Source organism: Saimiri boliviensis, chromosome 21, assembly GCF_048565385.1.
Source record: "Saimiri boliviensis isolate mSaiBol1 chromosome 21, mSaiBol1.pri, whole genome shotgun sequence".
Classification (NCBI taxonomy): Eukaryota; Metazoa; Chordata; class Mammalia; order Primates; family Cebidae; genus Saimiri; species Saimiri boliviensis.
Genome location: NC_133469.1, coordinates 33293080 through 33308057, shown reverse-complemented (window position 1 = coordinate 33308057; position 14978 = coordinate 33293080).

Sequence of the window (14978 nt, the reverse complement as noted above, 5' to 3'; positions counted from 1 at the left end):
CTTCTACCTTCCAAGCCCTGAGAGTCTGCCTTTAAGAGCGCTGAAATCCTAAATAAGGAATATGGAGTCCAGGCTCTCATTCAGCAATTAGCCAGGTGACCCAGGAGGTCAGACCCACTAGGGAAGCTATTTCATCTTCAATGACAGAAGCCCTAAAGCCGCCCACGGGTCTCCGTGGAGACCAGAGTGGGTAGACTTGGGAAGATGAGGTCTGGAGTCCTGTCAAATAAAAATAATAAATAGCCGGGTGTGGTGGCTCACGCCTGTAATCTCAGCACTTTGGGAGGCCGAAGCGGGTGGATCACCTGAGGTCAGGAATTCCAGACCAGCCTGGCCAACATGGTGAAACCCTGTCTTAGAAAAAAAAAATAATAATAAGAAAAACAAAATAAATAAATAAACAAATAATCACTTATTTTGTAGGGCATATAATGCCCATAATAACCATATGAGACCATGACTATTGTCCCATTTTAAACAGATGAGGACAACAGCTGATAAGTAGTAAAGCTGCGATTGATACCCAGCACCTTCTGAGTCCAGATTCTGTGCTTTTAACAACTATAATGTGGGTTTCTGGGGAGGTAGTTTCAACCTTTTGCTCCAGAAGAGCCCGGGTTCAGGTCTGTGACACCCTCCTGGCTCCGCATCTAAGGAAAGGACCAGTCTCCACTCTGAGAGTCTTTCCTGCGTGTCATTTCATTTTATCCCCACACCCCTGAGAAGTGATCCCATTTTGCACATCAGAAAACCAAGGCACAATCTGGGTGCAGTGTGTCATACCTGTAATCCCAGCATTTTGGGATGCCGAGGTGGGTGGATCACCTGAGGTCAGGAGTTGGAGACCACCCTGGTCAAGATGATAAAACCCCATCTCTACTAAAAATACAAAAATTAGCTGGGTGGGTGGCATGCACCTGTAATTCCAGCTACTTAGGAGGCTGAGGCAGTAAAATCACTTGAACCCGGGGAAGCTGAGGGTGCAGTGAGCCGAGATTGCGCCACTCCAGGACTCCAGCCTGGGCGACAGAGAGAGATTCCAGCTCAAAAGGAAAAGAAAGAAAAAGGCAACTTGTCAAGGTTACACAGCAGAAGAGGCAAACAGCACTCACTTTGCAGGACATAGTTCAAGCTCCTAGGCCCTCTCTACCTGGGCAAGATGCCGTCTTATTATCCAGAACGAGGGTCAAATGCCCTTTAAGGCCAATTCTGATGTACTTCAACATTCGTACTTCTCTTGGGACCTCCCCTGCATACAGAGCACACCGAGGCCACCTCTGATTTTCAGGACCTACCTGAATGGCAGTCACCAGCTCCAATGAATGGCCTGCTCTGTGCTAGTGCCCTCCTTTCTCCCTGCCTTCCTGTAGGCTAGGAGGAATGGTAAAGGTGAGTTCCTCCATGCTTAGATTTACTGTCTGGCACATGTGCTCACGAGCCCCTGGCCCTGTGGAAGGGATCTGTGGGTTCTGCCCCTTCAAGTCCTTAGGACCTGCGTCCACATCCAGACATAGCTGCCAGCCTCTATCTTCCTTTCTGCAAGGGAGCTGGGGAGGTGATCTAGAGATCAAAGGGCAGTCCCGTACAGTGCTGGGGAAGTTTACAGCTACAGCCAAGGAAAGAGTAAACATCCTGTGAAGAGAGCCCCAGTGTTTGCTGAGCACCTGTTGCATGTCAGACATGGGGTTCCCACTACTGCCAGGTGACCACTGTGCAGATAGGTACACTCTGATTTGACAGAGGAAGCGGAAGCTCAGAGGTGAAGGCACCCTGGGCTGGTGACGGCATTTAGACTAAAGTGGAATTCTGCCTGATGCTGAAGCTCCTTCCCTCCCCTCGGCTGCCACTAGGATGGGGAAAGCTCTGTTCTTAGGGAAGTGGCATATAAACTGTCAGGCTTTTTTTTTTTTTTTTTTAGAGGAAGGGTCTTGCTCTGTCCCACAGGCTGGAGTGCAGCATCACAATCACAGCTCACTGTGGTCTCAAACTCCTGGCTCAAACAATCCTTCCATTTCAGCTTCCCAAGAGGCTAGGACTACGGGTACACACCACCACGCCTGGCTAACTTTAAAAGTTCACCCCACATAGAAGAGGGGGAAAGGTATGGAAGCACATTTGTGGCAGAGGAACAGTGTGAGCAGACTAGTAGTCTTGTAAGTGGGAAAAGGAGGAGGATAGGCTGTGGGTGGAGCAGGAAATGTGGGTGGTTCTCTTTACGAAGGATTCTGAATGCCAGGTGAGCAGGGTGAATGTATCTCGTGGGCACCAGGGAGGCCTGGGCCTCAGCCTGTCCCCTGTAAAATGTGGTGGTTGGACTGGACTGCTTCAAGTCTTCCTAGGGGAAGGGGCGGTCACAGAAAGGGTCTACTCTGGGTTCTTCCAGTTTCAACCCTGGAAACACAGAATGGGAAGTGACTGGAGTAACTCAGAGGCTAGGGGTCATATTTTGCTCCAGAGCCCAAGTGGCAAATGGCAGCAGAGGCAGTGCCTGGAGCCAAGAATGATTATTTTACCAAACTGTCTGCATTGCATCCCTAAGTCACCCTGGCTAACCCTCCACCCAGTCAGGGTTCTGCAAAGAAGACCCCCCAGGCCTGGGGTCAGGAGGCAACAAGGGTGACGGGTCCTACCCCTGGCTCCGCCCTGTTTAGGCTTGGCCTCTTGGAGCCTCAGCTTCCTCATATACACAGTGGAGGAGCTGTGCCTTGGGCTCTCTAAACCTCCTCTCCCCGGACAACACTACCATCCTAGAGACGTGAACAGCACGAGCAAGGGAATGGAAGTAGGATTGTGAGGGCCTTGTTGGGCAACAGACAGGCAGGTGAAGCTGGAGCATGGAGTCCCCAGAGATGAATTGTTTCTTGCTTGAGTTGGCTGGATCTGAGGGCTGTGATCTTCCTCCTTATGTGTGGAACTGGAGATGCCCTAGGTCATGGCCAGCAGCCCTAGGAGTGGGACTGAGGAGCTGTCGGCAAACTAGTTAGGCAAGACCATCATCTCCATGATGTCATCCAGCTGCTGTATTCTCTGGGCGGGCAACAGTGCCAGGCAAACTTCCGGCCCTGGAGGAGGAGAAGGGGCCTCAGATGCCCACTGGGCAGCAGTGAATTCCAGGAGACCCAGCTCACAGACAAAGGAGAGGCAAGGGGCTGGAACAGGAAGGAGAGAGTTCTGGATGTGCCAGGCTGGACCTCTTTAGACTTCTGGGAGTCCCTGATGCCTAGGCGTGGGGAGTAGGGGTTTAGGCTCATGGTGGGGCACTGTGTAATTGCTATCTGATGGGTTGGACACTGGCTCCTGATCACACTTATACATATGTGTGGCAATTTTGTTACCACTATGACCTTCACAGCTTGAGTCCTATGAGGTAGGACCACCATTATACAGATAAGGAGACAGGTTCAGAACCTTCATTCTTTTGATTTTTCTTATCTTTTTTTTTTTTTTTTTTTTTTGAGACAAAGTCTGACTCTATCGCCCAGGCTGGAGTGGAGTGGCACAACCATGGCTCACTGCAGCCTTGACCTCCCAGGCTCACAGTGGGACTATAGACACATGCTACCATGCCCGGCTAATTTTTTTATTTTTTGTAGAGACAGGGGTCTCCCTATGTTGCCAGGGCTAGTCTTGAACTCCTGGGTTCAAGCAATCTACCTTCCTTGACCTCCCAAAGTGGTAGGATTACAGGCGTGAGCCACTGTGCCCGGCCAGGACATTTGTTCTTAATCACCATATTCTACTATCCACCATTTGGGAGTTCTGCTCAGATGAAGCCTGGGCACTGGGGAGAAAAGTCTAGATTCTTCCAGGTTCAGCCAGAGTGGGGAGTGGCTGGAACAGTTCAAGGGTCAAGGGTATTTTGGCTCCAGAGCCCAGTTCGAGAATGAATATTTTACCAACTTATCAGTATGGGATCCTGGCAACCCTTCTCTCTACTTGTGAATGTAGCACCTGAATCTTGGCATCACAGAATCCTAGATAGCCACCTTATGGTCTAAATAGGTAACTGAGTCCCAGAGAGGACAAGGGACAGGCTTCAGGTAGCGCAGCGAATCAGGAGCAGAGCCACTCTGCAGCCCAGATCCTCAACCTCCCAAAACTATTTTTCCTCCTCAGGGCCTGGCACACTCAAGCATGAAATAACCGATGCAACTTGAGTGCCTGCTCCATACCATGCACTCATTTAACCATCAGCCTAGCCCTGTAAAGCAGATGCTAGTGTTCTGTCCAATTTACAGACAAAGAAATTGAGGCTCAGAAAAGAGAAGTCATTTGTCCAAGTTGACAGAGCATGCTGGTGGTAGGGCAGGGATTCGAACCCAGGTATATAGGCCCTTTCCCCTCAGCAGATCCAGTAAGCCTCATGTGGAGGCATGAAGACCTGTAGACAGTGGAGTGGATGGCTCCTTTGCTGTCCTGAAGGCGCACAGTGTCCAGTTCAGAGTTTCCACGCAGGCCTGGCCTCTCTGGGGCAGGCAGAAAAGTGCTGAGACTGCAGAAGGGCTCTGAATCTTCCCAGAGGAGGCGGCTACGGTGGGAGGGAGTGCTCTGCACCAACCTCAGAGCCAAGTGTAGACGTGGCGGCTGGACCAGCTGCAGGCAAGGGAAGGCAGGCAGGGTGGGGCCCAAACCCAAACCCAGCCTCCAAGCCGTGTTCCCTGCCTTCCGCCAGCCAGGCCCTGCCCTGCCCACCCTTCTCGCTCTCCATCTGGATTTGAGATGAGGACACCGGGCCTAATAATAGCCAAATGGCAGTGGAGGCAGTGCCTGGAGTCACTGCCAGTTGGGGCCTGGGGTCCCTCATGGTCTCACGTTGTCCTCCAACCGGCTTCAGAACTTTGAAAGTACTGCACTCCAGCCTGGGCAACAGAGCAAGACCTTGTCTTAAAAAAAAACCAAACCAAACAAACAAAAAAAAAAACGTTTAAAAGGAATAGCAACTGCTTAGGAAGTTTGTAATATGTGCGGGGCACTGTGCTAAAGCTTAGCCCACAGTCACTCACTTATTCCTCACACCACCCCATGGGCTAAGACTATTCTTAGCCCTTTTGATGGATGGAACACTGCTTGCCCCTGATGATAACAGGAATTTGGCAGCCTTCAATTGCTGAGCGTGCACACTGTCCCTCCTTGGCACTGTGCTAAGCACTTTTGTATTTTCCCATTGATTCCTCATAGCATTATGAGACAGATGCTAATTTCTTAAGATGGAGAAAACCATGAGGTCCAGAGAGAAAAGTGACTTGCCCAAGGTCACACAGCTATGATGGACAGAGTCGGGACTCAAACCCAGGACTTTCTAACTTTAGAGAGGCTAAGACTTTGCTTCTGGAAACAGACAAACTTGAGTATGGTGGGGATATCACTGCTCCTTAGATATGTAGCTTTGGTAAGTCACATCACCTGCCTGAGCCTCTGTTTTCTCCTCTGTAAACTGGGGGTTTGGTTGAGATAATACTGACTCCCTGGCAGCTATTAAGCCCACCTTGGGTGTAATATAGTAGGTAATTTACAACACATTTATGTGGTGCATTCTCTCAGTCAATTCTCACAATAGCTCCCAACATGAAGACTCCTCTCTTCTAGCACCTGTTTTTGTTTTTGTTTTTGTTTTTGAGACAGAGTTTCACTCTTGTCGCCAGGCTGGAGTACAATGGTGCAATCTTGGCTCACTGCAACGTCCGCTTCCCGAATTCAGGTGATTCTCCGGCCTCAGCCTCCTGAGTAGCTGGGATTACTAGCATGCGCCACCAAGCTCAGCTAAGTTTCCGTGTTTTTAGTAGAGACAGGGTTTCGCCATGTTGGCCAGGCTAGTCTCAAACTCCTGATCTCAGGTGATCCGCCTGCCTCAGCCTCCCAAAGTGCTGGGATTACAGGTGTGAGCCACCACGTCCAGCCCCAGCACCTGTTTTATAGAAGGGAAATGGTAGTCTCAGAGAGAGGAAGGCACTTGCCCAGAATCAACAGCAAGTGAGTCAGGATTTGAGCCCAGTGCTATGATTCTAGAGGCCAAGCTCTTTTTTATTTTTTGAGGCAGGATCTCTGCCACCCAAGCTGGAGCACAGTGGTGTGATCATGGCTCACTACAGCCTTGACCTTTCTGGGCTCAGGTGATCCTCCCACCTCAGCCTCCTGAGTAGCTGAGATAACAGGCATTCACCACCACACCTGACTAAATTTTATAGAGATGGGTTTCTCCATGTTGTTCAGGCTGGTCTCGAACTCCTGGTTTCAAGTGATCCATCCACCTCGGCCTCCCAAAGTGCTGGAATTACACAGGTGTGAGCCACCATGCCTAGCTAGGCATGTGACTCTTTTTTTGGCCAATAGAATATAGTGGAAGTGACTTTGCCAGTTCCAAGCCTGGGCCTTAAGATATTGTGTAGCTTCCACTCATTCTCTTGGAACTCTCACAGCTGTTATGTGGACAAGCCTGGGCTATCCTGCCAAAGAGACCACCAGAACAGGGACTAGTCGTCCTAGCTGAGGCTGTCCCAGTCAGTCACCAGCTAATCCAATAGCTGACCACAGATACATGAGTAAGCCCAACTGAGACCAGAAAAATCTTTAGCTAAGCCTAGCCTAAAGTGCCAGTCCATGAAATCTTGAGCTGAAATAATGGTTTCTGTTTTAAGGCACTAAGTTTTGGGGTGGTTTGTTATGCAGCATTGTTGTGGTAATTGATAACTGATACACAGCTTTATTCAGTGTAATTAATGCTAACTGCTGTAACAAACCAAATATCTCAGTGGTTTAAACCAATCAGAGTTTATTTCTCACTCCTGCAAAGTCTGATATAGTTGGGGCTGTCCCTGGGAACTCTCTTCCAAGCAGTGACCTTGACCCCCAATGCTGCCTCCAATCCAGGCTCTCCCTGGAATCTATTCCTGAATCCTCTGCATGTGGAAAGGGAATCAGAAAATCAAAGGAGGCGCATCCACACTTAACTGCCTTTGTGCAGGGGTCATGTATAATTTCATTGGCCTTTATGTAGTCACATGACTCCACTAACTGCAGGAAAAATGAGAACATGCCCTTCCTGTGTGTCCAGGAAGAGGAAACAGGTTATAGAACACAAAGCATTGTTCTGTGACATTTCTCCTGTTGTTGTGGGGCTCGTGCGTGTGTATGTGTGGCAAGGGTTGGAGGGTGGTATGTGTTAAGCAGAGAATTAACATCTATAAAGAATCAGTGGTGGTGCATGCATGCCTGTAATCCCCGTACTCTGAGAAGCTGAGGCAGGAGGATTGCTTGAGCTCAGGAGGTTGAGGCTGCACTGAACCGAGATCATGCCGTGCACTCCAGCCTGGGTGACAGGGCAAGACTCTGTCTCAAAAAAAAAAAAAAAAAAAAAGAGAGAGAGAGAGAGAATCAACTTCAGCACCTGGCATATGTTAGCTTACATAAGGGGCAAGTTACAAATAAAGAATCTGAGACTCAGCTTAGCTGGACCTGGTGCTGCACGCCTGTAGACCAAGCTACTTGGACTACAGAGGCTGAGGTGGGAGATCACTTGAGCCTGGGAGGTTGAGGCTGCAGTAGGCAGAGATTGCCCACTGCATTCCAGCCTGGGTGACGGAGTGAGATCCTGTCTTAAAAAAAAAGAAAGAGGCTGGGCACAGTGGCTCATACCTGTAATCCAGCACTTTGGGAGGCCAAGGTGGGAAGATCATCTGAGGTCAGGAGTTTGAGTCTAGCCTGGTCAAGATGGTGAAACCCTGTCTCTATTAAAAATTCAAAAATTAGCCAGGCCTGGTGGCGGACACTTGTAATCCCAGCTATTAGGGAGGCTGAGGCAGGAAAATCACTTGAACCTGGGAGGTGGAGGTTGCAGCGAGCCGAGATTGCTCCATTGCACTCCAGCCTGGGCGGCAAGAGCGAACTCAGTCTCAGAAAAAGAAAAAAAAAAGAGAAAAAAAGAATCTGAGGCTCAGAAAGGTTGAGGAACTTGCCCCAAATCATACAACAAGCCAATTAAGTAGCTATTTTGCGGTAGTGAAGGGCTCAGGGAGATCTGGAGTTGGATGGATTTAGGTGCAAATCCCAACTGTGTTAATTCCTTACTGTGTGACATTTGGCAAGTTACTCAATTTCTCTAGGCCTCAGTTTCCTCATCCACAAAATGGGGAGAATAATAGTTCCAACATCGTAAGGTTGGGAATGATCATTCAGGGAGCCTGCATGGGATGGGGATCCTGGAATGTTAGCCACATAGGCAGAGATGATGCTAACACTGATCTTACCCTGCCAGGGTCGATGAATTTAGCCAAGGGGATTTATTATGTTTTAGACAAATCCTATCCCTTCCCTCTATCTCTTGTGGTGTGAATGGTTTTATTTACTTCATTAAGAGATAGAAATGGCCAGGTGTGGTGGCTCACAACTGTAATTCCAGCACTTTGGGAGGCCAAGAAGGGTGGATCACCTGAGGTCAGGAGTTCAAGACCAGCTTGACCAACATGGAGAAACCCTGTCTCTACTAAAAACACAAAATTAGCCAGGCATGGTGGTGCACAACTGTAATTCCAGCTACTCGGGAGGCTGAGGCAGGAGAATCGCTTGAACCTGGAAGGCGGAGGTTGTGGTGAGCCGAGATTGCACCATTGCATTCCAACCTGGGCAACAAGAGTGAAACTCCATTTCTTTTTTTTTTTCTGTGAGGGTTCCAATTTCTCCATATTCTCACCAACACTTGCTATTGTCTTTTTTATTTCAGCCATCCTAGTGGGTGTGAAATAGTATCTCATGGTGGTTTTGATGTGCATTTCTCTAGTGAAATGCAAATGAGGTTCAGCATTTTTCTTTTTTTTCTTTTATTATTTTTATTTTTTTGTAAGAAAAAGAATAAAGAAGAGGAAGAAAGAGAAAGAGGAAGAGGGAGAGAGAATGGGGGTATTGCTTTATTGCCCGGGCTAGAATGCAATCTAAATATGGGTATGCCTATAATTGTCCTTAATAATGGAGATATAAAAGAAAATGAGGGAAGAGAATAACAAACAAGGAGACAACGAACATTTCATTTAAACTTCTAAGTTGATATGATGTGGTACTGATCTACGTATTCCTGTATTGGATGCGTATATATTTAGGATCTTTAGCACTTCTTGTTGTTGCATTGATCATTTTATCATTCTATAATGTCCTTCTTTGCTTCTTTTGATCTTTGTTGCTTAATTTTAACTTCTGCTTTTTATTTATTTATTTTAGCTCTCTGTTTGGTTGGGAAATCCTTCTCCATCTCTTGTTTTAAATCTTTGTGTATCCTTGAATGTGAGATGGGTCTGGATGCAGCATACTGATCGGTTTTAGTTTTTTATTCAAATTGCCTGTCTGTCTTTGGATGGGGGATTTAGTCAATTTAAATTTAGAATCAATAATAATATATGTGAGTTTAATACTGCCAGTTAATATTAGCTGGCTATTTTGCCCATTAGTTCATGTAAATTCTTCATTATATTGATGCTCTTTTTGGTATTTTTTTTAGAAAGGCTGATACTGTTTGTTCCTTTCTATGTGTGGTGGTTCTTTCAGAAGCTCTTGTAAAGCAGGCCTGGTGGTGATGAATTCTCTGAGTGCTTGCTTATTCACAAAAAAACTTTATTTTTCCTTCACTTGTGAAGCTTAGTTTGGCTGGATGTGAAATTCTGGGTTGGAAGTTCTTTTCTTTAAGGATGTTGAATATTGGTCCCCACTCTCTTCTGGCTTGTAGGGTTTCTGTTGAGAGATCTGCTGTAAGTCTGATAGGCTTCCCTTTGTGGGTAACCTGACCTTTCTCTCTGGCTGCCCTTAGTATTTTCTCCTTCATTTCAACCCTGGTGAATCTGACGATTATGTGCCTTGGAGTTGCTCTTCTTGAGGAATATCTCTGTGGTGTTCTCTGTATTACCTGGAGTTGAATATTATCCTGCCTTACTAGGTTGGGAAAATTTTCCTGAATAATGTCCTGAAGCGTATTTTCCAGCTTGGATTCATTCTCTTCCTCACTTTCAGGTACACCTATCAAGCGCAGATTAGGTCTTTTCACATAGTCCCATATTTCTTGGAGACTTTGCTCGTTCCTTTTTATCCTTTTTTCTCTAATCTTGTCTTCTTGTTTTATTTCATTGAGTTGGTCTTTGACCTCTGATATCCTTTCTTCTGCTTGATCAATTCGGCTGTTAAAACTTGTGCATACTTCACGAAGTTCTCGTATTGTGTTTTTCAGCTCCATCAATTCACTTATATTCCTCTCTAAATTGTGTATTCTTGTTAACATTTCGTCAAATCTTTTTTCAAAGTTCTTAACAAGTTCTTTTAATTCACAGAAGTTTCTCATTATCCACATTTTGAAGCCTGCTTCTGTAATTGGAACACACTCGTTCTCCATCAAGCCTTGTTCCGTTGCTGATGAGGAACCGTGATCCCCTGCTGAGGGAGAGGCGTTCTGATCTTGGGTATTCTCAGCCTTTTTTGACTGTTTTCTTCCCTTCGTTATAAATTTATCCATCTGTGGTCTTTGTATTTACCGTCTTTGTAATTGGTTTTCTGAGTGGACGTCCAACTTATTGATTCTCAGCGCCGAAATCTGAGCAACCCACTGTGCCGACTCAATCAGCGGCGTTAACATTGATGGTGCTTTTCTGACTCTGCACCAAGAACCGACGCTCCGAGGTGCCGGCAAAACCGCCTCGCCGGTCACAAGAGTCGCGCTGGTGACCCGTGGGGCTCCTCCGCTGGGAATCTCCTGGTGCGTGAGCAACAAGAATTCATGTGAAGGTATGGCGTCCTCTCGTTCTTTGCGCTTTCACTGGGAGCTACAATCCTGAGCTGCTAGTGATCAGCCATCTTGGATCTCTCTCCCCGAAACTCCATTTCAAAAAAAAAAAAAGAGAGAAAGAAAAGAAAGAGACAGAAATATGGCTAGGTGTGGTGGCTCATTCCAGTAATCCCAGCACTCTGGGAGGCTGAGGTGGGAGGATTGCTTGAGTCCAGGAGTTCGAGACCAGTTTGGGCAATATGGCAAAACCCCGTCTCTACAAAAAATACAAAAAGTAGTTGGGTGTGGTGGCATGCACCTTTAGTCCCAGCCACTTGGGAGGCTGAGGTGGGAGAAACCCTTGAGCCTGGGAGCTGGAGGTTGCAGTGAGCTGAGATTGTGCCACTGCACTCCAGCCAGGGTGTCAGAGTGAAACTCTGCCTCAAAAAAGAGAGAGTGAGAGAGCTAGAAATATTTCTCCAGTTGAATTTTTTAAAATGAATTTTTTGAGACAGGGTCTCACTCTGTTGCTCAGGCTGGAGTGCAGTGGCATGATCACAGCTCGCTGCAGCAGCCTCGACCTCGTGAGCTCAAGAGATCCTCTCACTTAAGCCAGTGCGTGTCACTATGCCCAGCTAATTTTATGTATTTTATTTTATTTTATTATTATTTTCTTTTTTTGAGATAGAGTCTCACTCTGTCACCCAGGCTGGAGTGCAATGGCACGGTCTCGGCTCACTGCAACCTCCACCTCCCAGGTTCAAGCGATTCGCCTGCCTCAGCCTCCTGAGTAGCTAGGATTACAGGCGTGTGCCACCATGCCCAGCTAATATTTGTATTTTTAGTAGAGACGGGGTTTCAACATTTTGGCCAGACTGGTCTCGAACTCCTGACCTTGTGATCCATCCGCCTTGGCCTCCCAAAGTGCTGGGATTACAGGCGTGAGCCACCGCGCCTGGCCCTTATTTTATTTTTTATGAAGCTCAGGTCTCACTTTGTTGCCCAGGCTGGTCTCAAGCAATCCCCCTGCCTCAGCCTCCTAAAGTGCTAGGATTATAGGTGTGAGCCATGATGCCCACTCCAGCTGAATATTTTACTGAACAAACCTTTATAAGCACAAAACCCCTGAACACCTGAGGCTGCTGACGGATGTCTGAAATGCCTCCATTATTGCTTCCTTTTTTTTTTTTTTAAGTTTGTATAACAGACTAGCTGTGTTGCACAGGTAGGACTGCAGTGACTGAATCATGGCTCACTGAAGCCTTGAACTCCTGGGTGCAAGCAATCCTCCCACCTCAGCCTCCCACGTGGCTGGGACTACAGGCACACACCACCATGTCTGGCTAATTTTCTTATTTTTTGTACAGACGCGATCTTGCTATGTTGCCCAGACTGGTCTGGAACTCCTGCCCTCAGCAATCCTCCTGCCTTGCCTCCCTAAGTGTTGGGATTACAGGAGTGAACCACTGCACTCAGGCTTAAATCTTTTTTTTTTTTTTTTTTTGGTGACAGAATCTCACTCTGTCACCCAGGCTAGAGTGCAATGGTATGATCTCAGCTCACTGCAACCTCCGCTTCTCAGGTTCAAGCAATTCTTCTGCCTCAGCCTCCCAATTAGCTGGAATTACAGGTGTCCACCACCACACCCAGCTAATTTTTGTATTTTTGGCAGAGACAGGGTTTCATGATGTTGGCCAGGCTGGTCTTGAACTCCTGACCTCAAGTAATCCGCCTGCCTGGGCCTCTCAAAATGCTGGGATTACAGGTGTGAGCCACCACGCACGGGAGGTTTAAATCATTTTTAAAGTTTTGTTTTGAATAGGTAATTCTGGGAGGTCAGAGGAGTTCTCTCTCAGGAGATAATTATGCTCAGGTCTGAAAGATAAGAAAAAATTGTTGAACAAAAAACTAAGTTGGTTTTGACACAGGGGTGGGGGTGTTCCAGGCAAGGGGAAAAGACTGTGCAAATGTCCCAAGGCAGGAACAATCTCTGGAAACTGATGGAAGACTAATGCGATTGAAGTGTGAAGGGTAAGAGAGAGAAGTGGGGTTTGGATGAGGAGAGGGGGAAAAGGGTCCGAAGGGTCCCTGTGGGCAGGACTCGATTCATGATTTGCTGGGCCAGGTGCAAAATGAAAAAAAGGGGCTCACTTGTTCAAAAAGTATTCAGTATTTCAAGATCGTGACAGCAGAGCATTATAAAACACTGGTCCTGGCCGGGCGCGGTGGCTCAAGCCTGTAATCCCAGCACTTTGGGAGGCTGAGGCGGGTGGATCACAAGGTCGAGAGATCGAGACCATCCTGGTCAACACGGTGAAACCCCGTCTCTACTAAAGATACAAAAAGTTAGCTGGGCATGGTGGCACGTGCCTGTAATCCCAGCTACTCAGGAGGCTGAGGCAGGAGAATTGCCTGAACCCAGGAGGCGGAGGTTGCGGTGAGCCGAGATCGTGCCATTGCACTCCAGCCTGGGTAACAAGGGCGAAACTCCGTCTCAAAAAAAAACAAAAACAAAAACAAAAAAAAAACAAAACAAAAACACTGGTCCTTCTTTATGTGAAGCTGGCCCTGCCCATGGACCACAGTAAGAAGAAAAGACTTTGATGTTAGGGTTGCAGGGAGCCATGGAAGGTTTCTGAGCTAGTGGTGATCAGATCTGATTTGCATAAGCCACACTTGCTGTCCTCACTACCCCACACCTGGATGGTGTTTCTCTGCACGGGTGTGCTGCTTCACTTTCCTATTCAACACGTCACTCCCCTGCTCAAAAACCTGCAGCGGCCCCTACTTCCTATCAGATCCAGCCCAAATTCCCTATCCAGACACTCAGAGGCCCTTCGAAATCTTCCCTTACTGGATTTCGTTAATCTAATGTCAACAAAGGCTGTGTGCTGAATCTCAGAGAGATGATGAATCAACCCAAGTTCACACAGCAATTATAGGAGAGCAAGTCAGGGCTGGAACCCGGTTTCCTGAAGTCGGCCCAACCAGCCCCGGCCAAGGGCGCAGTCCTAAGTGTTTTGTATCCTCCATCCTAGCACAGAGACGTCACACAGTAGGTTCTCAACCTGTGCCTGTGGCAGTGAGTTCGCTCCTCTTAGGGCACATCTCTGCCAGGGCATGGGTGTCCCCGAATCCAGGAGGCAGTTAGCATCCAGGCCTTCACCAAGCCCCACCGCACCCAGGCCGGCGGGCCGGGTCCTGCCCATAGACATGTTTGGCCTGTACAGTGTTTCAAAGCTTTTCCAGTTCATCGTTCTAACATTTTTAGATATCCGGAAACTTCACATGGCAATCAGCATCTTGTGTGTCTGCAGAGTCTCAAGCCTGGGTCTGGGTTCCTTCAGGGCGGCAGCTCTCTCCAACCTCAGAGCTTGGGGCGGGTGGGGTGGGGAGCGGTTCGGCTCCAGTCCTCAGCGGGGCTGCTGAATTTGGGACTCTGAAGCGAGAGCGCCCTAGTTACCACCAAGGATCAGGATCCTGGAAGCGGATTCCATCCCACGTATAATAACCCCTCCTTCTGGGGCGGGGCCAGGTGGGGACAAACTCCGCCTCCGGTCTCTAACCACTGGGAGTAGGGGGGGTGTTTTGCCCCAAGTCTTACAACCAGCCCCAACCTGATGGCTGACGTCTGAATCCCCTAGGGCTTCATAGATGAAATGAATACCTCTCCGACAGACCATGCTGCTTCTTCTAACCCTGTCTCTGCCTTTGCCGTCTTCTCTCCCTGAACTGTGCTCTTCGACCTCATCTTCACTCTGTCTGGCTCCGGATTACCCTTCAGATCTCAACTCACAGGTCACCTCCTTAGAAAGGCCTTTCTAGAGCACCTATCTGATGCTCCCCCAAATTACTCTGTAATTACTCCCCCATCACAGCACTGACGATCAGAAATGATTTATTTTTTGCTGTTTTTCTCCTGTTAGACTGTGAGCTCTGAGAAGCCAGGGACTTGGGTTTGTCTCGCTCCGCATGGTCCCCAGGACCTAGCTCAACACACATGTGTGGAACAAATGAACCACTGGATTCACAAAACACCTTTCCCTGAAGGATGCATGTGACCCCCGGGTCAGCCAGCCAGAGATGGGGGGAGCCAGTAATGAGGCAGCCAATTTGCAATTAGGGAGCAATTAATCACTACCTAATTGTTACAAAAGATAGCCGAGGGGCTGGGAGGAGAACAAGGGAATGAAGCTCAGGAAAGGAGCCTCAGGTCTTTCTTGAAAAATATTGAGAGCATACA